The following is a 25,594-nucleotide window of genomic DNA, read 5'->3' on the forward strand; positions in this document are numbered from 1 at the left end:
TAATTTTCTTCAGAAAACAGGTGAGTTTTACATGAACTATCTGTTAACATTTTAATTACAGTTTGTGAGCTTAGATTTCCCAGAATGTAGGTTGTGTTGCATTTGAATTCTAGATCTGCAGGAGAGCAGACTTATGATTGTAAATTAGTAGTGAGAATCATTATTATTTTATCTCATTTGCAGCAGAAGGAAAAAAACATGTTTCTTTGCAGGCAACTTTGTCAGTCAGAATAGGCTACTTAATACTGGGTACCAGAAACTCCAACAAACAACTACCAGTGACTTATACCACACTCTCAGAGACTTACACCGTAAAAGTTGTTGTTATTGTTATTATTATTATTATTATTATTTTATGTAAAGTATGATTTGGATCCAAGAAGCTCTTCAGGGAAATTGTCTTCCATATGATTGCTTAGATCACATACTACTTCAATTCTGTAGTATTTCCAACTTAATATGATGCATTAGAATTAATGCTTTAGAATTTACCATAGCAGAGGAAGAGAGCTTGTGGAATTAAGCACCAAGAGTTTTACATGAAAGTGACATGTGTCACTTTCACTCCTAGACTATTGGCTGAAGCTGTTTTCAACCACCAACAAGAAGGTGGAAACTTGTCCAGCAAGGGGAGGAGAGTTAGAAGTATTTATGAGTACCAGTAATAACTGTCACACAGTCCTTTAACTGGCATTGCATTCTCTTTCATCTCTTTTGATTGTTCTAGCTTAATGCTGAGGGCTGAGATCTCGGATTTAGCTCCCTGACCCTGTATAGGCCTATAGCTTAATCTCCTGTTTGTGGCATGCAAATGTTAATCCCCTAAATTCTATGTTGTTCGTATCAGTATTTGGCCCAGGGCTGCCTTTGGTTTTATATTCATTTATTGCTCACTCCTTTGTGTTTCGATTCACTACTTTTTTTCTTTGGGGATTGGGGATTGAGGGAAATCTTTGGGGAGTTCCTTTATCTTCCTGCTAGCTCCACAATTAATTTAAAAATATGCTCATGGTTATTTATCCAGAATGTATTTGAGTTGTGTTAGGGGCACTTTTGAGAATATCTACTTGGTATTACTTCCAGAAGCAGTTCAAAAAAAATTATTTCCAACTGAAAAATGACAAAAGCATTTGAGACCAGTAGCATGCTTCTAATTTTGTAAGTTAATGAGGACCCTGACATTGCTCTCTGGTTTTATATTATGTCCTGTTGGAGTAATTGGGTTTCTCTTAGATTGACTTTTGTATCATGTAGTATTATGTTCTATGTTTAGTTTTAATGTGATATATTTTTTATTGAGGACAAAAATACAGTCATGCCAAAGGACTTATAAGGAGCTGGGAAGAAAATGTCAGTCTACACATGCAATATTTAGGACAGGGTTTTGGAACTGACTTGTAAAGAAACACAAAACCTAGTCAAAGAATCAAAGATCAACTTGTATCGGAGAAACTTAAAGTCAAGGAGCCAATATTTACATGTTCAATAAAACTTTGATTTTGCTAGTCCTGCTTCCACTGCTCAGCTGGGGCAAAATAGATTCACAGAGGAATCAGATAGAGGCCTTTCTGTGGCAGACTCAGGTCACGCACTGGCTCTTCCTTCTTCAAAGCAGATGCCATGTTCTCGCCCACATCTCTTGACTTGATGGTAGCCACTCTTTCTCCATTCTGTGCAGGTTATCGTCCCCTTCTCCCAGTCCTGCCCCAGGATGGAGACAACACATTCTCTGGCACTTCTTTTTGTTTCTGCTCCCAAATGAGGGTACTTGAGTCCTTTTTCATATAAATGGCTTTATGGAGGGAAGAGAAATAGAAGTAGACATAGAGACATTCTAAAAACTTTATAATCCAATGTTCTGATTGTTTTGATCACTGACATCCTTTCTAAGCAGGAAATTGGGTTCTAGAGAGTTCTCTCTGTCCATCTGTTGGGGAAGCACTTACCAATGTAGTTTTCCTTTGGACGTGACATAATCTTTCTCCCCAGGAATTCCCATCCTTCCTGGCAAGTGTGCCAAAAGTTGCCAGCAAAGCTTAGGTGATGTGTTCACATTTCTGAAGGTCAGAAAATTAACTGGAGTCATACCCATTCCACAGAAGCTCTTTCCCTTAAATAGGTTTTTTGGAAGGTGGTTGGAAAGCCCAAAGGCATAGCACTAAAAAGCAGGACAAGTTACCTCAGGCTCTGATGGGGGCTTATTAAGTGACCATACACACAAGCAAAAAATAAGGAAAACATCTGGGAAATGCCGCGACATGGGGAGTTGATACTGGGAGGAAATTAGTAGTCTATATCTTGAATAATTATTTAACAAATATAAAGGCAACATGCTCTGCCAGTCTTAGCACCATGTTAGGCCATAAGAACACAAAAGTAAAGATATACATGGTCACTGCTCATGGAGATTATACCCTCACAAGTAAGACAAACATTAAACCAATTATTTAAGTAAATGGTTAATGAGAGTAGTTTAAGTAGTAGGAATAAACACCGCTATCTTTTTCTCTCTTGTAACTTTTGTGGTCCTCAGATTTTCATTTGTTTATTGAATTCTTTTCCAATCTCATGTGGGGTCTTCCTTCCCAAATGGTGTGATTGCCTTGATAGAATTCAAGGTCATGTTTGGTGCATGTGTATAGGTAATAGCCCTGTACCTAGTATTACTCCAGTCCTGCCCCATACCAGAGATGTCTATCCCTGTGTCCCTAAGGGAAAAATATAGGTACAGGAAAGTGACCAAAAAGTGGAACAAGAAGAAACTTTGTTTTTTAGCTGGGACTTTGGCCCCAAGCCAGAGTGTATAACTTCACAAAGCTGACCTGAACCACATGTCTTGTCACCCTCCTAGACATAAAACTATGCAACTTGGGGGGATGTCTGAGTATTGATTGCATCACAGTCAAAACACACTGATTCAAAAAACCCTTGAAAAATAATGTAAGCTTCTGCTGAAGGTTCTAAAAGACATAGTGAAAGGTTGAATTACTTCAACCCATGCAGTGTCCTAAGGTTCCTCACCCCTCTATCTCACTCCAGTTCTTTATAGTGGGTAAGCTGCCCTATTCTTGCTTCTCCCTCTTCTCATTTATTTCTAACCCTTTAGAACTATGAAGCCCGACTGCAACGGCCCAGAGTTCTCCCTCCTTTTCCTATAACCCTCTCTGCCCATCTAGATGAACTCTTTTGCCCTTCTTCGTAGAAACCCATTTAGCAATTTAGCATTTCTCTGTCAGCATGGCTCAGGTAATATTGGTTTTTCCACAGTCTCTTTGCAAGGTCTGGCTTAGTCTTCCAACTACTGGCTCTTGCATAAGATCTGGAAGACAAATGAGAAGGATTAGCTGCTATTCTGGAAGAACAGTGGTAGCTGCAGGTAGTTGGATAAGCAGAGGCAAGTTCTTGACAACCACACACTTTGACAGCAGAACGCACTGGTGGTCACTTGCACAGTAATTGCTGAGATTTGCTACAGCTTCTGGGCCAGTCCCAGCAGCCCTGAACCTTACCTTTGCTCTCCCAGCCCCTCTGGTGGAAGTGAAACCTTAGTTCTCTCTGTGAAAGCTCTCCTTACTTGAAATTTCTGGAGTGAGGCTGCTGTGACATCTGGTCTACCTGGACAGTCCCATTTATATCTTTGGTACTCACTAATAATAATGCCTCTGTTTGCTCTCAAAGTGTTCCAGAGTGAGTAATAATTATGTGATGGCTTTGCCTAGCAAGGTTCCTGTTTCTCTGATGGAATCCTGTCCACTGTACCAACCTTGTATAATTCTCTCTTGCCATCGACTTGAGATATGACAAAGAGGCCAGTCCTATGGAGGGCAAGTCTGTGAATGCTTCCTTTTGGTCTCTATCACACTTCAAATGAGGTATCCCCAAATGGAAACCTGAAGCAGCCTCTGGGTAGAGCCCATTTTACCTCTCACCCTTGGTCTTTCCTGGGTGCAACAGGGGCCGCCCCTCCAAGAAATGCCACAGAGTCTTTTTATCAGAGAAAGGGAGCCCACACCCATGTATGCTTGTAAACTGTGGTGTTCCTTCTACTGCTAGAAAACAGGGCTCACTGACAGGTCTTTGAACTTGACCAAACCAGATCAATTCTCCCCTTTGGAGAAGAGGAATGAGTTGGATGAATGAGATGGTCTTCCCTCAAGTATAGTTTCATGTGGAACTGTTTCCCTCTTTGCTCACAAGCAATGAACTAGCAGCAGGATACTCCTGTTTGGCACAATAATTTCAATGTTGAATTTTGTGCTCTAGATGCTATGTGCTACGAAGCTCCTCATTTGTAAGCAAGGAGGAGAAAATTAAGGGACCGTCCTCACAGCTACTCTTAATGCTCCAAGACCTCTTTAAGCTAGATTTCAGGGAGAGACAAAGAGGGAAGGAAGATACTGAAAAATAGCACCAAGGGAAATACATGGCTTCATTGTGAAGTCAGGGCACCACAGCTGGTCCAGCTGGGTTCTCCAGAGAGCCCTTGGCCTCAGGAGTCGCAGGTGGTCTGCATGCTAGATGACAAGAAGAGGGTCTTGGCTCTGTAGCAGAGTGATGTGCACAAGATAGGTTTTCCCCTTGGACCTGCAAATGCTTCATTCATAGTAAATGAGCACTTCGCTGTTCTTCTGAGCTTATCCTCCACAACCTCTGCTTCCAAGCCTTGAACCACGGAGACCAATTGAATATGAGTATTAGAGGCTGTGGAGTGTGTCTACTGAAATAGCACTATTTCATTTCCTCAACAACAAGAGAACAGCATTTAATGGGAAAAACAGAAATGACAAGGAAAACGATGATTATGAAAGGAAGGCAGCAGAAGGAACATTCTAGGAGGTGCAGTAAAAGAGCCTTCCCTTGTTCGGAACAGTGGGAAACTGGTTGAGGATAGAATTTGTCATATATAGCAATACTGTCACCTTTTCTTTACATAGAGCTGTATGTTCCTGTCACTTTTGGGAACAATAGTACTGAAAGGTTCATATTTCCCCACCACAGAAGGCAAATAACTTTTATGTTGCTGTTTTTAATTCTCAGTTAATTCTGAGTCTACTCAGTTCAGATTGAGGGGAAGCTGGGAAGTGAGCTAAATCAGCACCAAAAGCTAGTTTGGGTAACTCAGGGTCTCAGTCGTGACTGTCTTTCATTAACTGGGTATTGCATGTTAAACCACAGCATATCCCTCATATGCTTCGATATATTTATTGTGGTGGTTGCATAGTTACGCTAAATATCATTGGCTTATCAAAAATATTGATCGTGATGGTTGCGTAGTTATACTAAATATCATTGGTTTATACACTTTGAATAAGTGGACTGTACAGTATGTGAATACTGAGTTTTATCTCAGTAAGATTGTGATAAAAATCAACAGCTTTATTGAGTGCCCAATATATGGCCAGCAGGCTTTGTTCACATGTCTCACATTTGTGAGAAAAATTTAAATTCCTGACAAAGCTGTGTGATATTTATCCCCATTTCTCAGATGAGGAAATGGAAGTAAAATGGGGTTAAGCAAATTTCCCAAAGTCACCAGGTGGTAAACTGGGAAGCTGAGATTTAAACCCACATCTGTTTGAATTGAAAGCCTGTGCCTTTTATCACTCTGTACTCAGGCCTCCCATTAAAGGTCATTTGTGAAAGCCAATACAAGATTCACATTCAGTGACCAAGTCATCAGATTACTGTGTGTGTGTGTGTGTGTGTGTGTGTGTGTGTGTGTGTGTGTGTTTAACCACCTAGCCAGTCAGAAAAAAGGATTGCTCGATCGCTTGTGATCTTGGCCAGGGTTTGGATGCACATTGTGAGGTAGTTGCCTTACTTGGGGGAGTCCTCCCACCTTCAGCGAGAAAACACACATGAACCCCAACTTCCAGGACAGTCAAACCAGCACTTTTATAAAGGGTGACTCACTTAAATTTCATCTCTTAGAGTAAAGATAGAGGCAACAGGTTCTAAGTTAGCCTTTCTGGAAAAAGTGGTAGCAGACTGATCTCTTAAAAACCAAAGCTCTTCTCTTTATGGACAGATAGTTAGTGGCTAGTGGTAACTACCAAGAATCAGAGCAAGCTGAACTATCAGTCAGGGGCATCCCAGGCAAAAGAAGAGCATGTGCAAAGACCCAGGCATGTACGGGTAGGCACTTGGCCGTGTATTGAGTGTGGAAACACAGCCCAGATGAACCAGAATGTCCTCAGTGGGTTCTAACATGCTTACAGTTGGTTGGGCTTGGAGGTTTGGGCTCCCGGGCAGGTGTAGTGGGACATGAGCCTGAAAAGGAAAGTTTGAACAGGATTAGGAAAAGCCTCGTATATGCACAATCCATTTGGGAGATTTTTTTGAAGGTAACAAAGAGCCATTGGAACTTTTATTTTTCTTTTAAAATTTTTTATTGTGGCCAAATACACAGAAAATAAATGTACCACCTTAATGACTTTTAAGTGGTCAATGAATAACATTAAATACAGTCATAATGTTTTGAAACCATCACCACTGTCTATATGCAGAGCTCCTTTCATCTTGTAAAACTGAAACTCCACATCTTTTAAACACTAACTGCCATTTTGAACCTCTCCCCACATTTCTACTTTCTATCTCCATGATTTTGACTACTCTCAGTACCTCATGTAAGTGAAATCATACAATATTCATCTTTTCGTGACGGGCTTATTTCACTTGGCATAATGTCCTCAAGATGTTGCAGCAAATGTCAAAATTTCCTAAACTTTTTAAAGGCTGACTAATACTTACTTCATCATATGTAGATGCCATGTTTTGCTTAGCCATTCGTCCATTGATGGACACTTGGGTTGCTTCCATGCTTTAGCTATTGTGAATAGTACTGCTGTGAACAGGGGGGATTCAAAGATGTCTTTGAGACTCTGCTTTTAATTCTTTTGAGTATATACACAGAAGTGAACCTGCTGGATCATGTGGTAATTCTATTTTTAATGTTTGGAGGAACCACCATGCTGTTTTCTACAACAGCTACATCACTTTATGTTCCCACCAACAGTGCACAAGGCTCTAGCTTCTCCACATCCTTGTTATTGTTATTTCTGGGTGGTGGGGGGCTGTTGATGGTAGCTTTCTTTGTGAGGTTGTAGCTCATTGTACTTTTGATTTGCATTTCTTGACTGATTCATGATGTTGAACATCTTCTCATGTATTTCATTCTCACATATATCATTAGTATATCTTCTTTGGAGAAATGTCTATTCCAGTTCTTTGCCCAGTTTTGCATCAGATTTTGATGTTGTTGTTGATAATAAGCTTTGAGAGTTCTCTCTATATTCTGAATATCAGTCCCTTACAAGATATATGATTTGCAGGGGCGCCTGGGTGGCTCAGTGGGTTAAAGCCTCTGCCCTCTGCTCAAGTCATGATCTTAGGGTCCTGGGATCCAGCCCCGCATTGGGCTTTCTGCTTGGCAGGGAGCCTGCTTCCTCCTCTCTCTCTGTCTGCCTTTCTGCCTACTTGTGATCTCTGTCAAGTAAATAAATTAAAAAAAAAAAGATATATGATTTGCAGACATTTTCTTCCATTCTGTAGGTTGTATTTTTACTCTGTTGATACTGTCTCATAATGCATAAAATGTTAAAATTTTCATGAAATCTGATACAGGTCTATGCCTTTGGTATCATATCTAAGAAATCATCACCACATCCAATGTCATGAAGAATTTTCCCTGTTTTCCTGCAAGAATTTTATAATTTTGGTTTTACATTTAAGTCTCTGACCTATTTTTAGTTATTTTTTTTATGGTGTTAGGTAAAGGTCCCATTTCATTCTTTCACAAGTGGATATTCAGCATCATTTAATAAAAAGATTTTCCATTCCCCACTGGATGGCCTTGACACCCTTGTGGAAAATCATTTGGCCATAGATGTGAGGATTTACTTCTGGGCTCTCTATTCTAGTCCATTGACCTCTATGTCTGTACACTTACATTAGTATGATAACTTTCATTGTATTCTGTAGCTTTCTAGTAAGTCTTGACAGGAAATGTGAGTCCTCTAGCTTTGTTCTTCTCTTTCAAAAACATTTTGGCTCTCTAGGTTCTCTTGAGCTTTCCTATGAATTTTGTGATGGGTTTTGGTATTTCTGCAAAAATGTCATTGGGATTTTGATAAAGATTGCATCAAATTCATAAGTTACTTAGGGAAGTATTGATGTCTTAACAATACTATACCTTCCAGTCCATGAACATGAAATGTGTTTCCATTTGTTTATGCCTTTTAAAACTCTTTCAGCAATGTTTTGCAGGTTTTTTTTTTTTTTGGTGTTCTTTTTTATTTTTTTACTACGTTCAGTTAGCCACTGTATAGTACATCATTAGTTTTTGATGTAGTGTTTAATGATTCATATAACACCCAGTATTCATCACAACATGTGCCCTCCTCAATACCTATCACCTGGTTACCTCATCCCCCCACTCCACTCCACTCTGAAACCCTCAGTTTGTTTCCCAGAATCCAGTCTCTCATGGTTCATCTCCCTCTCTGATTTCTCCCCCTTCAGTTTTCCCTCCCTTCCCCTATGGTCCTTCGTGCTATTCCTTATGTTTTACATATGAGTGAACCCATATGACAACTGACTTTCTCTGCTTGACTTAATTCACTTAGCACAATTTCCTCCAGTTCCATCCATGTCAAGTCTTTCACTTTCTTAGTTAAATTAATTCCTCAGTGTTTTATTATTTTTGATGTGGTTGTAACTGGAATTGTTTCCATCACTTCCTTTGCAGATTGGTTATTGTTTGTATACTGCAACTGGTTTCTGTGTGTTGACTTTGTATCCTGCTCCTTTGCTAAATTCATTTATTGGCTCTAACAGTCCTTTTTCTGTATGTACTATCTTTTTTGTTTTCTACGTATGAGATTATATCATCTGCAAACAGAGCTAACTTTACTTCTCTCTTTCCAGTTTGGATGCCTTTTATTGCTTTTTCCTGCCTAACCATTCTGGCTGGAATTTCTAGGATTAAGTTGAATAGAAGTGGTGAGAGTGGGCATCCTTGTCTTGCTTAGGAGCAAGGGGAAAACCTTGGAGGAAAAGCTTTCAGTCTTTCACTGTTGTGTATATGTTTGCTATAGGTTTTTCATATTTGGCTTTTATTTTGTAGAGGTAGTTTTCTTCTCTTCCTAGTTTGTGAAGTTTTTTTTTTTTGTTTGTTTGTTTGTTTGTTTGTTTTTATCATGAAAGCATGTTGAATTTTGTCAGGTGCTTTTTCTGCATCCATTGAGATAATTGCGTGGTTCCTTTCCTTCATCCTGTCAATGTGGTGCATTGTGATTGACTTTTGTATGTTGAACCATCCTTGAATTCCAGAAATAAATACTGCTTGATCATGATATAATCCTTTTAATATGCTGCTGAAATTGGTTTGCTAGTAGTTTGTTGATGAATGTCTGTAAGGAATCCTGATCTGCACTTTTCTTTTATTGTAGGGTCTCTGTCCGACTTTGATGCTGTAATTCTGGGCTCATAGAATGAGTTAAGATGTGCTTCCTCCTCTTCAATTATTTTGAAAATTTTGGAGAAAAAATGGTTATGAATTCTTTTTTAAATGGTAGAATTCATCAATGAAGCCATCAGGTCCAGGCTTTGTTTTGTCAGGAGACTTTAATTACTGATTCCATTACCAGTTACAGGTTTATTCAGATTTCTTATTTCTTGTGATTTTTGTCTTGGTAGATTTTGTGTTTCTAGGAATGTTTCCATTTTCATCTAGGTAATCTGTTGGTGTACTAATATTCATAGTTCTTTCTAATAATTCTTTTTATTTGTGCCAAATGAGTAGTAATATCCCCATTTTCATTTTGGATTTTAGTTATTTGAGTCTTCTCTTTTTTTTTCTTTTGTCCTATAGACCTAAAGATTTGTCGATTTTGCTTATCTTTGCAAAGCCCTAACTTTTTGTTTTGATTTTCTGTGTTTTTTTTTTAATTCTCTATTTCATTTATCTCTGTGTTAATTTTTCTATTATTTATTTCCTTCCTCTAGCTTTGGGTTTAGTTTGTTTTTCTTTTGCTAGAGCCCCAACTTGTAAAGTTGTGTTGTTGAATTAAGAAATTTTTAGTGTTTTTTTTTTTAAATGTAAGCCCTTAAACCTATAAATGTCCCCTTATATGACCCCTAAGTTTTGGTATATTACGTTTTTGTTTTCATTTGTGTTTAAGTGTGTCTAACTTTCTTTGTAATTTCTCCTTTGATCAATTGGTTGTTTAAAAGTGTGCTATTTAATTTTCACAAGTTTTTGGATTTTCCAGTTTTACTTCTATTGTTGCTTTTTAACTTCATTGTATTATAGTCAAAGAAGATACTTTGCATAATATCTATCTTTTAGAATCTAATGAGACTTATTTTGTAACCCAATAGATTATCTAGCTTGGAAACTACTGCCCTAAAATGGTTTATTAAAGAAATTCTTGGAATCCCATAGAATGGTCTGGAATAGTCATCATCCTCACTTGTCTCCATGGCATTCGATGGTGCTGACCCCATTCTTTCTTCTAATGCTCTCCTTGCTGTTGCTGACAGTACACATTTCCTAGGGTAGCAAGGGGGAAATGCCATTTTGACAAAAACTCTGCCTTTAACCTTCAGTGAGTGAGATGTAATATATATTCCATTAGGAACCCAGTGTTGATACTATTCTTGTCCAGTTATAGATATTGGTGGGAAAAAGCAGAGAGGGGATTTCAAGGCTTTTGCCAATTCTTCCATATTGCTGAAAAGTAATTTAGTAGACATTTTGTTTAGCAGAGTATATTTATGAGTCTTTAAATATGTAAATACAGGCCCAAAGCCAAGGAAAAGGTGAGGAACAAAATTCATCTGAATAATAAAGTGAAGGGAATTACATTTAGCAGGGAAGGAGGACGGAAGGGAAACTCAAGAAAGAAAGAAACACAGAGAGGCTGGCAGGAACTTGAAGGAGAGGGAGGCAAGCCAAAATAACTCAAGACTCGACACTATGTAAATAGTGGTTAGTGAGAATCTTCCTGTCGACTATTGGCTCGTCTTAGGTGCTTATGTGGGTCTGGGGGCAGGACGAGGCCAGCCATAGATCTAGTTTCTGGGGGCTGAAGAAAGATCAACATACCAGTGAAGGCTTCAGATGGCAAACTTATTCAACTGGAAATCTATCAGAAAGCAGTCAGAACTCTTTGGCAAGATTCACATTGTCCACACAGCCTCAATCAAATTCCTTAAACAAAACAACAGTAAGAAGGAAATCTTAGGGGCGCCTGGGTGGCTCAGTGGTTAAAGCCGCTGCCTTCGGCTCAGGTCACGATCCCAGCGTCCTGGGATCGAGCCCCGCATCGGGCTCTCTGCTCAGCAGGGAGCCTGCTTCCTCCCTTCTCTCTCTGCCTGCCTCTCTGCCTACTTGTGATCTGTCTGTCAAATAAATAAATAAAATCTTTAAAAAAAAAAAAAAAAAAAAAAAAAAAGAAGGAAATCTTATTCTAGGAACAACCACAGATAGTGTTACCCTGAACCTCAACAGAAATTTTCATCTAAACCAGTTCAAAGCAATAGAACTTTCTGCAATGATGGGAATATTCTCTAACTGCATTTTTCAGTATGGTGGGTTTTTGTCACATGTAACCAATCATTGATCACTTAAAATGTGGCTAATGTGACTAAGAAAAGAAGCTTTACTTTTTCATTAAGGTTAAGTTTTTTTTTTAAGTATTTTATTTATTTACTTGAGATAGAGTGAGAGAGATAGCATGAGTCGGGGTGGGGAGGAGTGGCAGAGGGAGAAGGAGAAGCAGGCTCCCCCATGAGCAAGAAGCCCCACACAGGGCTTGATCCCAGGACCCTGGGATCATGACCCAAGCTGAAGGCGGATGCTTAACTGACTGAGCCACCCAGGCTCCCCTAATTAAATTGTTTCAATAGCACAAATAGCTAATGACTCTGCCAACTTTTTCTGTGAAGGGCTTTGTGGGCCTCTTCTGGTCTCTGTTGCATTTTCTTTGTTTCTCTGTTTGTTTTGTTTTCATAGCTCTTTAAAAATATAAATCATTCACAGCTGGAGGGCCATACCAAAACAGGCCACAGGCCAGATTTGGCGTGTGGGTCATAGTGCACTGACCCCTGTCCTAATCTCTCAGTGCTTTTGAAAATGTTTGTTTTTAATATTACTGAGAGTAATTGTTACTCTCACTCCAGTTTTAGATGGGTAAGTGGTTTTTCTAATTGCTGTAATAGAGGGTTCTGCAAAGCATGTTCCATGGTACCCCTGGTCATTTTAGGCCCTCTCCACAAAGAAGTAGCTCTGTGTTTGAGTAGATTGGGAAACACTGCATACTAATATCCAATTTTTAAAGATTGATAATGCATATTAGAATAGTAAAGTCTCTGGTGAGCTGATGCAAAATATTGGTTTTACACGGATTAGGTTCCTCAATACTTTCTTGACCACCATCCATGCAGTGTGCAGCATATGTGTGTGTGCAAGGGGATGAGTGTGTATATCGCATGCAGTGTGCAACAGCTGCATGGCATGTACTGTAGATGTGTGCAAGCAGGCTGTGAGTGCAGCATGTGCTCCTATCAGTATTCTGTAGAATGAGCGTCCCACAGAACCCACTCTGAGAAACACCGGCTGAACACGCCTGAGGATAAAAATCTTTCAGGGACTCGGAGCAGAGGCACAGGTGGTGATTAAGTGGTATTCAGAAGGAGTGGGAGGATTTATTCCTGTTGAACTCGTTCAGAGATGCCGTCATTAAGACTTTTCCAGAAGGGCCAATGAGGTCAGCTCATGCCAGCATGTTCACAGGTTCAAGGCACGAGGAGAGGAGATGGCCCTAGAAGGAAGCCCCAGGTCCAGCAGAGTTGGCTCTGGTCCCTACAACAGGGCAGAGCCAAGAGGCTGCGGGAGCCAGAGCGAGGAGCCTGTGAAGGTGGCTCTATAGGACCTCAGGAACCCTTGCAAGACAAATTAAAAGTCACAACACCCCTGTGAGGAAAGGAGAGCGTTCCTGGCCCACTGTAATTGAGGAAATGGAGGTCGGCTGGCTTGAATTCCGTGGAGATTTTGCAGCGCAGATTTTGAAGATCACACTCAGGAAACTCTAGCTGTTTAATAAGGAGGAAATACTGCCCCAAGGACCGGAAAACTGAGTGGCCCCATTGCTCTGCTAAACTTCGGAGAAGCAAAACTCAGTATAGAAAGGGCACTCAGTTCAGGGGCCTTCAAGGAACCCCGTTAGCTTCTCGGAGAGAACAAAACCCCTAGACCCTGTTTGGATATCACTTGTTTTTTATTCCGAGATGCTGAGGAGTCAGGACCAAAGTGTAGCCGACCTAGAAAATGCCGGGGTCTGTCTGGTGGCAGGCACGGGCTCAGGGCATCCGCGGCAAAGCTCCTCGTCCCTAGAGCATCTGGGAGCTGAAGCGCTGCTTTCTGAGGCTGTGACTTCCCATATTCACCTTCTGTTAAAGCCATTTCCAGGTCAGCTTCTTACCAGGGACGCTGGTGTTTGAGTTCCGCAGATGTTTGCAGTCACGTTCTGTCTCCACAGTGGTGCGGTTTTATGTTCCATTATTTCTGTTCTTCATAGCTTTTAATAGCATTTGAGGCCAATGGAGGGTGAGTGAACAACCTTCCGTTCCCGGGCCAGGACAGACGGCGGCGACTGAACTCTGCGCACGCCTCCGCGGCTGTTCCTGCCGCGGCTGAGCTGCGCGTGCGCCCCGTGTCCCAGCCGGCCCTGTGGCTGAGCGCATGCGCCTCGCCTGCCCGGCTCATGGTGGGATTGGGTCCCGGCCGGTGGGGACACACCGGTTACGCGGGCAGGAGTCGGGTGTGTGATACCAGCACACGTACCTTCTCCGCACGGGCAGCTGCTTGACCTCTTCCGGGACTATTCAGGATAGTCTAAGTAAGCTAGAACGTTTTTGATTTGCAAAGGGCCACATCTCTGATGATGAAATTTCATGTTTCTTGCCTTGGACACTCATCCAGGGGCCTCCCAGATGGGGCCACCTGAGCTCCCGAGCCTGCGGGCCGGAGCGGAAGAGAATGCTGGCAGGACGGGGTCAGAGCCCGCTCGCCTTTCGCAGCCGGGAGCAGCAGTGGTGGCTGAGCCGCCCGCACGGTAGTGGGGGGCAGCGGCCGCAAGCGGGGGTGGCCAGCGCCGCCTGGGCTCGAGCTGAACAAAGAACACAGGACCGCGCGGCGCTGGCTGCCTCACAGTCCCCACTCCGCCGCCGAGACAATCTTCTTGCTGTTGCTCAGTTTTATGACTATGATGTCATCGAGGGCTGCCGACAACAGAGCTGTTATATCACCAATGAAAGGGCCTTAAAACTAAGTGAGGGACCCCATTATGCCAAGACTGGGGCTTGTCATAAAAATCATCGGTCATTGATGTCTCTGAGCTTCTGAGTCGAGCCTCGAGGGAAAAGAACTGTGAAATTTGGGTTCAATTCCGTTGTTTTGATCTGGACTTCTTTATGAGGAGAAAGAATTCCGTTGGCCATATGTGACCTTGTATTTCAAGGAAATCCAATCATTCAAACAAGATAATTTAGCCTCTTGTCCAACAATTTCTCCTTTTCTCTTCAACACCAGGGGAATGGACTGGGGCCCCGTCTGGCTGCTTTTTACTAGAGTTCAGAAAATTGGAATAGCATTGTTTCTCTAGTTAGAGGCCCAAAATGCATTGCAGATTTCCTCAATGGAAATAGGTCCCTGCCCTTAATATGCTATGAGAGTGAAGGACTTTTCTCAGCCCTCAAACTGAGCTACCAGAGGGAACAGCCGTGTAGCAGGCCAAGCCGTGACAGTGGCATTAGTGCTCTCTTCTTTGTCTGGCTTTCCCATCTGTTCACCTGACAGATACTCGCTGAGCCTTGGCTACATGTCAGTCAGTCTCACTGGGTACTGGAAATAAAATGAAGTACTAGACAGCCGTGTCATTCTTGCCCTTACAGAGCTTTGAGTTGCTGATAGGAAATAAGCTTTCCTTTTGTTTCTTTACCTCCAGATTAAATCACTTCATGATTTAATGAATGCCCAAATCACTTCATGATTTAATGAATGTCACAATGCCCAGCCATTTAGTGGCAGAAAATACTATCCTGAAAAGTGATACTAACGGAAGCTCGCCTTGAATTAAAAAAAAAAAAAACAAACAAAAACCCAAAACAAACAAAAAAACAATGCTCATGCAATTCTACATAGTATTTTAAGTAAATACATGAACACACAAAATACTACTCTCTGTGTAATAGATGGGGAGCTCTTCTGAACACCCCGGTTGCTGATAACGCTCTGCTCTGTGTGTGTGGAGGAAATGAAATCTGAAACCAGGGAGGGAGACAGGAGATTTCAGTAAATTTTTAGTTTTCAATTTTTTAGCTGGGTACTGGGTACACAGGTGTTTGTAGTATATAATACATATACACACTGTGTATATAATACATATGCACATATATATAGTACATGTAGTAGAATGTACTTAAAATTCTATTCACAGTTAGGGGCGCCTCAGTGGCTCAGTTGGTTAAGTGTCTGCCTTCGGCTCAGGTTATAATCACGCGGTCTTAAGATTGAGTCCAGCATCGGTCTCCCTACTCAATGGGGAGTTTACTTCTTCTCTCTCTGCTCCTCCCCCCTGCTTGTGCTCTCTCTCTCTCTCTCTCTCACTGTCTCTCTCAAATAAATAAATAAATAAAATCTTAAAAAAAATACTTAAAATTAAAAAGCCACAGCTGATGGACGCGTGGGTGGCTCAGTTGGTCAAGTGTCTGCCTTTGGCTCAGGTCATGACCCTGGAGTTCCAGGCTCCCTGCTTGGTGGGGAGTCTGCTTCTTCCTCTCCCCCTGCCCATGTTCTCTCGTTCACTCACTCTCTCAAATAAATAAAATCTTAAAAAAAGAAAAAAAGCTATGGCTGAACAATTGTGTCCCAGAAAACTAGATATAGCACTGAGTCCTGACAGGACCCGCCTGTGTCCCCTTGTCACCACACCCTCATGCCCAGACGCATGTCTCTGTAGCACACCTGTCCATTTCTTCGACATCTTAATGTTTCCTGTTTGTCCCTGCTCCCTCCCTTCCCTGGGTCTGCATGTCTACATAGGACCCTTAGTTCAAAATCCCCCTGGCAAGAGAGAGAAACTTTAGGGGAAGCAGCAGTGAATAAAACTAACCCATTATTTTCGCTCACTTCCCACATTTGAGGGAGTGGCAGCAGAAGGATGATAAGGAATCTGATAGCCTCCTTATAAAGTACCCAATTCAAAGTACATAGAAGGGTATAGAAGCTGAGCTACAACAGAGAACTGACACTATCTGAGGGCCAGAGTGAACTTTATGTAACTCTTTGGGATTTCTCAACTGGAAGATTCCCATGAAATTTTATGTTGGATTACCCCGAGGGGGAAATTAAGTTGTTTTAATTACTGCTGCCATTTGGTGTTTTATGAATTTTAATTAGTTTTAGTATTTGTACTTCACTCTGAGTCAGTTGCACCAAAGGCGCAATTTTGAAAATAATAATGATAAAGACATATCAATTTTTGTAGTAAATGTTGATTATAGGTTCACCACAACAGTGGAGAAATCTGATAGGGCCAGACCATGATACACAAAGTTCTGTCTGTTTTATGACTGTGTGAATTCAGAAAGTCTGAGCTGTCCAGGGCAAACACCATGTTTGTCCAGGCTTTAGACCCATCTTGACTTTTAGGGACTTTCACACAGCTGTTCACTCTAGAACACCATGCATCCAACCTTGGTATTTTGAAGGTTGATCTGAAATGCCAGAGTAGGGTGTGCAAAATATTAGCTGGTGGGTAAGGAATGGAGGGCTGAGGAGGGCGGCATGGAAATGAAAAACAAATAAGAAATTTCCTAAGTTAATTTCATTTGGGGGGCTGGGGCTCATCATGGAGATGATACACTTGCCCACGTACAGGCTTTGCTTAAAAGACTTCCAGAAGCATATGTTGCCACTGACCAGCACGTGATTTAGCCCTCCTGTGTTCCTAGCCCAGACAATTTCTGCCCCCTGATGCTAAGGCAACAGCATAACGTGTTTGTGTATGTGAGGAAGCAGGAGCTTGTGGTCACAGTGTTACTTACGGTGACAGTGTGAAAGAATACTTGAAGTCCAGACTATTCCAGAAATCTACTCACCATAATTATACTTTGAACAGATTGATTATCCAAATATGAAAAAAAAAGGTATGGCATTAGAAGAAGATCTTTCATATTCAAGATTTGAAAAATCAGTAGGAGGTGTTCACAAATGCCTATTACTTGAGTCTGACAGTGACTGTGACACCCCGGCAGCTATGCAGGCCCCAGACTGGGGGATGGTTTAGCCGTGGATGATGGGAACAAATGCTCAGCGAGCTGGCAATGCCCCAACACTTCACAGTGACTCTGGAGGAGGTGCTCCCACTGTTACTGTTTGAGAGATGAGGAAGGCTGAGTAAAGATTGCATGTTAGTAAGAAGTATAGTTGGTATTTAAACTCAGAAAATAAGACTTAAAAGTTCAGGTGTGCCTGGGTGGCTCAGTCAGTTGATCGTCTGCCTTCGGCTCAGGTCATGTCCTGGGTCCGAGCCCTGCCTTGGGCTCCCTGCCCAGCTGGGAGTTTGCTTCTCCCTCTTACTCTCCTGCTGTGCTGTGTGTGTGTGTGTGTGTGTGTGTGTGTGTGTGTGTGTGTGTGTGTTACATAAGTAAATAAAATCTTTGAAAAAAAAAGACTTAAAAGTTCATTCTTTTCTATTATTATGGTTAGTTTTTCTTACATGACGCTTTCTTTTTGCTGTTTCTCCTTTCCTCTGCCCCTCATTGCTCTTTGCTCCTTGTTCTATTTTTTTCTTTTCCTACTTCTTCCAGAATCTCCTCTGGTTCCTCTCCCTACCTTGGCTTCTTTTCTGTCTTTATTTTCCATTTCCTCTATTAATTCTTTTTTGCCTGGAATTTGTTTCTCCCTCAGTCTCTGTTTATGTCTCTTTCTCCTTTCATTGTCTTTGCCACTACATATTCATAGACATGCCTTTTGCTTCTGTGTCTCTAGTATTTCTCTTCGTAAAATAAGGGGGGGGCATGGTACGTAGTCAATAAAGTTGTTTATTGACATGGCATTATTTATATGGACTACACACAAAATACTACACTATATAGATTTGGTATTCTTTGATTTAACTTAAAATGAGGCACTATAAATGTCTTCTACTGTTAAAAATTAATGCAACTAAGGATTACTATATGATACTTTACAGTTATATCACCCTCCTATTTTTTCCTGTTTTCCTTTATAAATAAAGGAAAGAGAAGAATAGAATTCTCATCCATAAACTAGAATTGATTTGGAAATCTAAGTATAGGTTTTATTTGATGAAAGAGGATTTCTCCTTGTGAGATCGTGATGGGGTACGTGCCTTTTACAAGAGTGAAGAACCACTTCTGCCCGGGAGGAAAAAAGCATACATGTGTTCAGAAGAGCCATATGACCAGGTAACCTCGAAAAGCTCCCTTAAATATGAGGTTCTATGAATCTAGCCAAAACAACCTAGTAGTGTAGGAAGAGTAGCATTTAGTTAGCCTTTCCCAGAACCGACTCCCAAATAGACTGGTTCTAAATAAACCCACCTACGTAAGTCCTGAAAGACAACTGGAAAGACTGTCATTCTTATCTATTGCTTTGGATTCGAATTCATTTCCACAAGCATTCACAAGTGCCGGCCACAGGGAGGAAGTGGGCTGAGCACCGTGGCTACCAGGAAAGTGAGGCCAGATCCCTGGCACGGAAGAGCCCACAGTCAGGGCAGAGACAGATCCCTGAGGTCCCCCCAGGAAGAGACAGTGAGGCTATGTTGCCTGCCGAGCTGTCCACCCTGCAATTACAGGGGCATGAGAAGCCTGCGCATTGACAACCGCAAGAAAGCCATCACTGTGAGTCATCTGCAAATATATCCAACTTTATGTCAGCATCTTGCTTCAGCAGGTGGATCATTTATATTTTCCCTGGAAGCCATCTGCTGGTCTGAATGTTGGGTTGATTTGTTTTTCTGTTGAGGGAAGAAGGTGGCTTTCCCAGAAGTTACCAGAATATGCCTGGACTTTGGCAGAGGCCCAGGAACAAGGAGAAGGAGAAGGAGCTTTTGAAATCTCTCTTCTACTGGAGGCAAATTTTCTTGAGCGGCTAAAAGCCTGCTCATCTTCCAAATATTCCAACCCTGAGAGAAATGGGCAGCTCACAGTGGGATCACCACATGGATGTCTTTGTTGGCTGTCATCAGGTTCTTTATTGGCTGGGCAAGCACGAGGGCCGCCCATCTTGCCCTGCCTAGTGCTCTGGCCCACAAGGACCTTGAGGCAGTAGCTCCCAGCTCCTGTCATAATCTGTGTCTTCCTTCCCTGGTGTCTCCTTCCCTGGTGTCTCCAACCCCACCCTCATCAGTTCTGCTGCTGGCTGGCCAAGAAAACTCAGAACATAGCTAAGAAAGGTGGATTCACAATGCAACTGACCTTTTCTGAACATGATTAATCGCTCTCCCACCTAATGTTTAATTGGAAAACATCTCAATGGTTATCTAAAGGGAAGAGTAGAAACCATTGACTATTGCCATGCATATCTCAGTCTGGGAAAGAGAGATTCTGGTACGACAAATCAAAGGAAATACAAATTTGAAAATGTGAATACAAGGATGGGGAGACTTAAGGGCAGGTGTCTCTTATCTAATTGAACACAAGTGTTCCAGTGCTATGTCAAAATGGGATTTCTCATGTATTCATTTTCCCTTAGAGTTGGAGTCATATTTTCCTGGAAAGTTCTACAGAATCTGGGTGTCATGAAATAATAATTAATATTACAGTGGGCTTTAAAATCATAAATATAAAGGAAAGCGATTTTCTGGTTAATGATTACAATGACTAGATTAGCAATGATGCTATATTATTTTCACAGATGGAAAAATACATATTGTAAGGGAAAAAAGGAACTGTCTTGGCAGAGTGATTACCTACCTCAGCTAACATCTCACTCCCAGGTTGTGATTGCAATGTTCGGCAAATTCAAACTTTCGTGATCTGGAGCCTGTTTTCACTGTGGCAAGAGGACAAAACAGCTGGCCTTAAATCAAGCCTCACACAATTCTGCATGGCGGAGCCTAACCCCCGCTGCCTTCTGGAGGTCCCTAAGATGTTTGTAAACATCCACATTATCTGTCCTACACTCTTTCTTCTCCAGGCACAACTTCCTGAAGAGCTCACGCAGCTTGGCCTTTCCTGGAACGTCATTACTCTTAGTTGGCAACCTGCAGTGCTAGCTGCCAGCAAAAGCCAAAATTCACGAAGTCTTGGGGTCTTGAATGAGCAGCAGTTTGTGGAGTAAGGGAACAGGCGATGGGGTAGGAGGAAAGGAGCTCCCCACGGAGCAGCTGCCGAAGACATGGCGGCCCCTCCCTAGTGACTAGAGAGTTGCCTTTTCTCTGGCCAGCAGTGGGAAGGATGACAATCCCTCTCGGCCGGCCTCAATTTATAACCAGTCTTTTCTGCCTTTTGCTTCAGTGAAAGTGGTTCCCAGGTTGTAAACCTCTGACTTGGGCCGAGTTTTCTGATAAAGGCCCACTTTCAAGTGTCTGCCCAGCTCTTGGCACCGTTCTAAGAGCCAACTTTTCATTGCTGATCATTCTTTTCTCTTCTGTGCTTGCCGGTTACTCTGTGAGCAGCAGACATGTACAGAAAAGGGATCACCAAGTGTGGGTTTATCCGACAGTGAGAAGGAAATCTGTGGTCTGCCTGTGAAGTTGGGGGACAAACACTGGTCATGTGTGTGAGATGGGCCTTTGCTCCCCAGGATCTCATCCCTTCTTCTTAACCCTTACTGGGACTGGCCATTAAATAAACATATGAAAGCCCTCCATTATCGGACTAAATGTCAGCTCATAAATATCAAACTGGGCTGGACTCTTTCTGTGACTCTAGGTATAAATGCTCCCATTACTCACCAGATACGGCTGCTGCAATTTAGGAAAAAGACTTCTCTTTTCCAGAAGTGGAAAAGTCATAACTCATGTCCAAAGGCCTCTGATGGCCTGAAAAACTGGGATCCAAGCCCCAAAGCCCCTCCATGGATCTGAATGCAGATACTCACAAGTGTCAAGCTGATTATACATTGCAGGCTCTTAATGTTGTTTTGTTTTGGAACAAAGGAAACCAAAAACTCGTAGCAGTAGGTTTAGTGTGGACACAATGAATTAGTGGGAAATGGGGAGCTTTAGCATAAAAATTTGAGCATAGGACTCTTAAAGTTTATTTAGGTAAGTATGACCTTATTCAAATATAGGTTTTTAAGTCCTATTCTAGAACTGATTTAATCCCACTCTTTGGTGGGGAACTCACAGAAGTTGGGTAATCTATACCAGGGCTGTGGTTTTGAAGAACTCCTGCAGTATTTTGGTTGTATATGAGAAGACCACAAGAATAAAGACTTTGTCCCACAGCCAGTGTGAGCTGAGTTAGGGAAATGGAAGGGGGCCTGGTCTGCAAAGATGTCAGGGTCAGTACTTCTGCTCTATGGCAAACATGGTGGAGTTCTAGGCTCTCTACTTGTTTTGTGGCTCCTAACTTGCTTTGTTATTTCGTACTCATCGTATGAGTTTTCTGGACCTCATAGTTGTTCATCATATGCCTTTATGATGAGGGTATTGTGCCAGAGAAACTGCCAAGTAACTTCACCAATTTGAGGGTTTAGTCTCCGTGGTCCTCAGGCAGACACGTGGAAAAAGGATGACAACAGATAGTCCTCTCTTCTCTGTTTTTCTTTTTTTCCCACCAGAGACATTTCTACTGGCTATAATGCAGGGGAGGTAGTCTAGGAAAAAATGGATCTTCTCAGACTTCTGAAACTCTTCTATTTAGTCTCCAGAAATACTGGGGCATGTTTTTCTGGGCCTGCTTCCTCTCAGAAGGGGATACCAAAGGAGCCGAGATGCTCTGGTGGAGAACCATGCCACTGGGTGTACATTAGGGACCTTTTTTTGGTGGGCTCTTCCTCAGGCTGGTCTGCATACCTTGCTCAACAGACAGGAGCCCCCGCTTTCCTTATGCCCCATCAACACCAGCCTTCTTTCTTCTCCTTGGGAAAAGCGCCTTCTGGTTTTAAAATCTTTAGCCCGTGGGGATACATCCGCCAGGAATGCTCCTTCTCACTCCTTTTCACGTGGGAAAGTCCTACTTACCTTCAAGCCTTGCCTTGAAGGCTACTTCCTTAGGGATACTTTCCATAGTGCTCTATCCTGGCCACAGTCCCAGGCTAGGGACTCTGTGACAGAGTATTTCATTTATCGTGCTTACTTCAAACATAATGGTATGGTTTTGTGTGTGTATACATGTGTGTGTACGATCGCTTATTTATTTAAAGTCTGTTTCTCTCTGACTATTCCGTGATAGAAGAACTAAGTCTTCCTTACTCAGTATGATTTCCCAGCACTTAGCAAAATGTCTGCCACAGAGAAGGTACTTAATATTAATTACATGGATTTTTTTCTTTTCCATCAAACTTCTAGACCAGCCCATATCTGATGTATATACGATGTAAGCCACAAAAATGAGCCACATGTGTAATTTAAAATTCTTTAGCAAGTAACACTAAATAAGGTTAAAAAAAAAAAATAGGTGGAAGGTCCCTGTTCTGAGTGAGATGAAAGAAGCACATCCCACCCTTTCTGCCCAAGTGATCACAACTATAAACCCGGACAGAACGCATGGGCCAGCTATCTAAGGACCCCGAGAAGAAAATAGCCTGGAAAGATTGGCAAAGAGCCCAGATCTGAAGTGCCGTTCATCTGGCAGTGAGCTTACCGTTTATCCTCCAGTATCTCCTCACCCGTGTTCATCACATCCCAAACCCTGGAAACTGACTTCAAGTCACAACCATAAAAGAAGCCCTGTGGCTCTGGCTCAAGCAGCTGGGATATGAACTCCTAATGCACAGACTGGGGAAAATCCTTCATTTTATTTATTTTTCTTTTCTCTATTCTCTCCCGACCCAGCCCCCAAGCAGTCCTCTCGCAGCTGGGAAGTAGCTGGTAATAGGAAACTGAAGGAGACAAAACTTTGAGGAGGTGTCATTTGTGATTCTCATGGGTATTTCTTATTTTGTTATGAATGTGTGTGTGTGTGGATCAAGAGAATATCTTTTTTCTTCTCTCTCCTTTGCTTTTATTATATAACGTAAGATGTATTAACTTTACATCAGGGTATTTAAGTATTGTTAGCTTTACATGATAAGATTTAAGTTACAGGATGTCAAGAAGAATGACCATCACCCAAATACTTTGTCTGTTCTGGTATTAAGTGTGGTTTAAAAAGCTGTATATGGGTGTCAAGTTGACAAAAGGTGGACTTGTGGTGGTTAATTTTATTAACAAGGCCACATTACCCAGGCATCTGGTCAAATACCACTCTAGGTGACACCATAATGGTAATTTTTAGAAGAGACTAACATTTAAATCATTCGACTTTGAGTAAAGCAGATCATCCTCCATACTGTGAATGAGCCTCACCCAGTCAGTTGAAGGACTTAAAAGAAAATTGAGGTCCCTCAAGAAGAAGGATTTCATCTTCACCTTTTTTGAGGGAATGCTGCCTTCAGATTTGAGCTGTAACCTTAACTTCCCCGGCTTTCTAAGCTGCCGGCCTGCCCTGCAGATTTTAAACTTATCAACCCCAACAGTCATGTGAGCCACTTCCTGAACATAAAGCTCTCTCTTTCTCTGTTTCTGTGTACATGTGTGTACGTGTGTGTGTGTGTGTGTGTGTGTGTGTGTGTGTGTGTCTCCCTTTATCCTTCTCTCTGTTTCTCTGGAGGACCCTGACTAATAACAGATAAAAACTTATCTCTCCATTCAGTGGAGCAAGCATTCCCATAGTGAGAGGCAAATTCCCATTGCTTTCACCCTTTCTGTCCTCCCATGGCTTGGCCATTTTTTGATAGAACCGTGGAAGTGTACAGAATAGAGTGATAACTAGAACACCAAGTTTCTGGCCAGAGGAGTGAAAACAAGAGGCTCTTGGAAACTGAATGAACCAAAGAGACCATGATGAAGGAGGAGCTCAGGAAAGCCGCCCATAAAGTTGTTTATGAACCTCCGTGTTGCACGTATGTGAATGCAATTCTAATTATAATACCAAATATTTTGAGAACTAAGCTGACAGACCACTGTTCATGCCCCAGATTGGCCATTGGGTGGCATTCACTGTGACAGATCCACAGAACTGTACAAAGCCTTTAAAAAATGAACTGACATTGGAACCACAGCAACAAAATGTGGGTTGGCTTGGAACTTACAACCTGAATTTAGCCCTTTCAATTGCCGTCTGTAACTAAAATAACATTTCCCATGAAATTGAAGGAAGATCAAGAGTCTCATAACTTAATATCAAAATGTCCAGGATATAAAATTACTCAGCACATAACAACTCACATGGAAAATGACAATCTGCAGAAGCAAACACTGAGATTACACAGAGGTTGGAAAATACTTTTAACAGTAATTGTAAAAATGTTCAAATTAGCATTTGCAAACACTGCTGGAAAAATGTTAAAACTGAAACTCTCAACAAAGAAATAGAAGATATAAAGGAGAACCACATGAACACTTCAGAACTGAAAAATATAAGTAAGAAACTCAATGATGGGTTCAAAAACCAAAAGGGTATGACAAGGGAAAGAGTCCACAAACATGAAGAGAGGCCAACAGAAATGATCCGATCTGAGTAACAAAGTGCAAAAACACTGAAGACAACTGAAGAGAACATCAGGAGACAATAACAAAAGGTATAACATACTTCTTGAAATTTCAGGGTAAGAGGAGAAAGAGTATGATGCTGAAAGAATGCATTAAGAAATAATGGCTCAGGGGCACCTGGGTGGCTCGTGGGTTAAAGCCTCTGCCTTCGGCTCAGGTCACGATCTCAGGGTCCTGGGATCGAGTCCCGCATCAGGTTCTCTGCTCGGCAGGGAGCCTGCTTCTCCCTCTCTCTCTGCCTGCCTCTCTGCCTACTTGTGATCTCTCTCTGTCAAATAAATAAATAACATCTTTAAAAAAAAAAAAGAAATAATGGCTGAAAACTCCAAGTTTGGTGAGAAACCCAAACCTACAATTTTTTTAAACTAAGTGTTTTTCAGTTATATTGAAATATGATTGATAAATAAAAATTGTATCTGGGTTGTCACAATGAGATTTTTTTAAGGCATACAATGTGATGATTTAATATATACACACATCGGGAGATTAATACCACACTCAAGTTAATTAACACATCTATCACTTTGTATGTTTACAATTTTTTAAGTGTGGTAAGAACACTTTAGCAAATTTCATGTATATGTTGCAGTGTTATTAATTATAATCACCATCCTGTACATCAGATCCCCTGGATTTATTCATATTATAACTATAAGTTTGTACTCTTGGCAAACATCCCCATTTCTCCTATCCCCTGTCCCTGAGCAATCACCCTTCCACTCAGTTATCTGTGAGTTCATTTTTTCTAGATTCCACATATAAGTGAGATTAGACAGTGTTTGTCTATCTGTCTTTGATTT

General features: G+C 41.6%; 1 long non-coding RNA gene across 1 annotated transcript in view; it reads right to left on the reverse strand.

Moving 5' to 3' along the window:
* Positions 1-1,268: 1,268 nt before the first annotated feature.
* Positions 1,269-25,594, reverse strand: part of LOC308352358 — a 70,749-nt gene continuing 46,423 nt past the window's right edge. Inside the window, exons 3-5 of the long non-coding RNA XR_013967657.1 lie at positions 6,217-6,270; positions 1,947-2,057; positions 1,269-1,792 (exon numbers count right to left, since the gene is read on the reverse strand). This is a non-coding gene — a long non-coding RNA (uncharacterized lncRNA). The remainder of the gene's footprint in view (positions 1,793-1,946; positions 2,058-6,216; positions 6,271-25,594) is intronic.

Source organism: Martes martes, assembly GCF_963455335.1.
Source record: "Martes martes genome assembly, chromosome: 11".
Classification (NCBI taxonomy): domain Eukaryota; kingdom Metazoa; phylum Chordata; class Mammalia; order Carnivora; family Mustelidae; genus Martes; species Martes martes.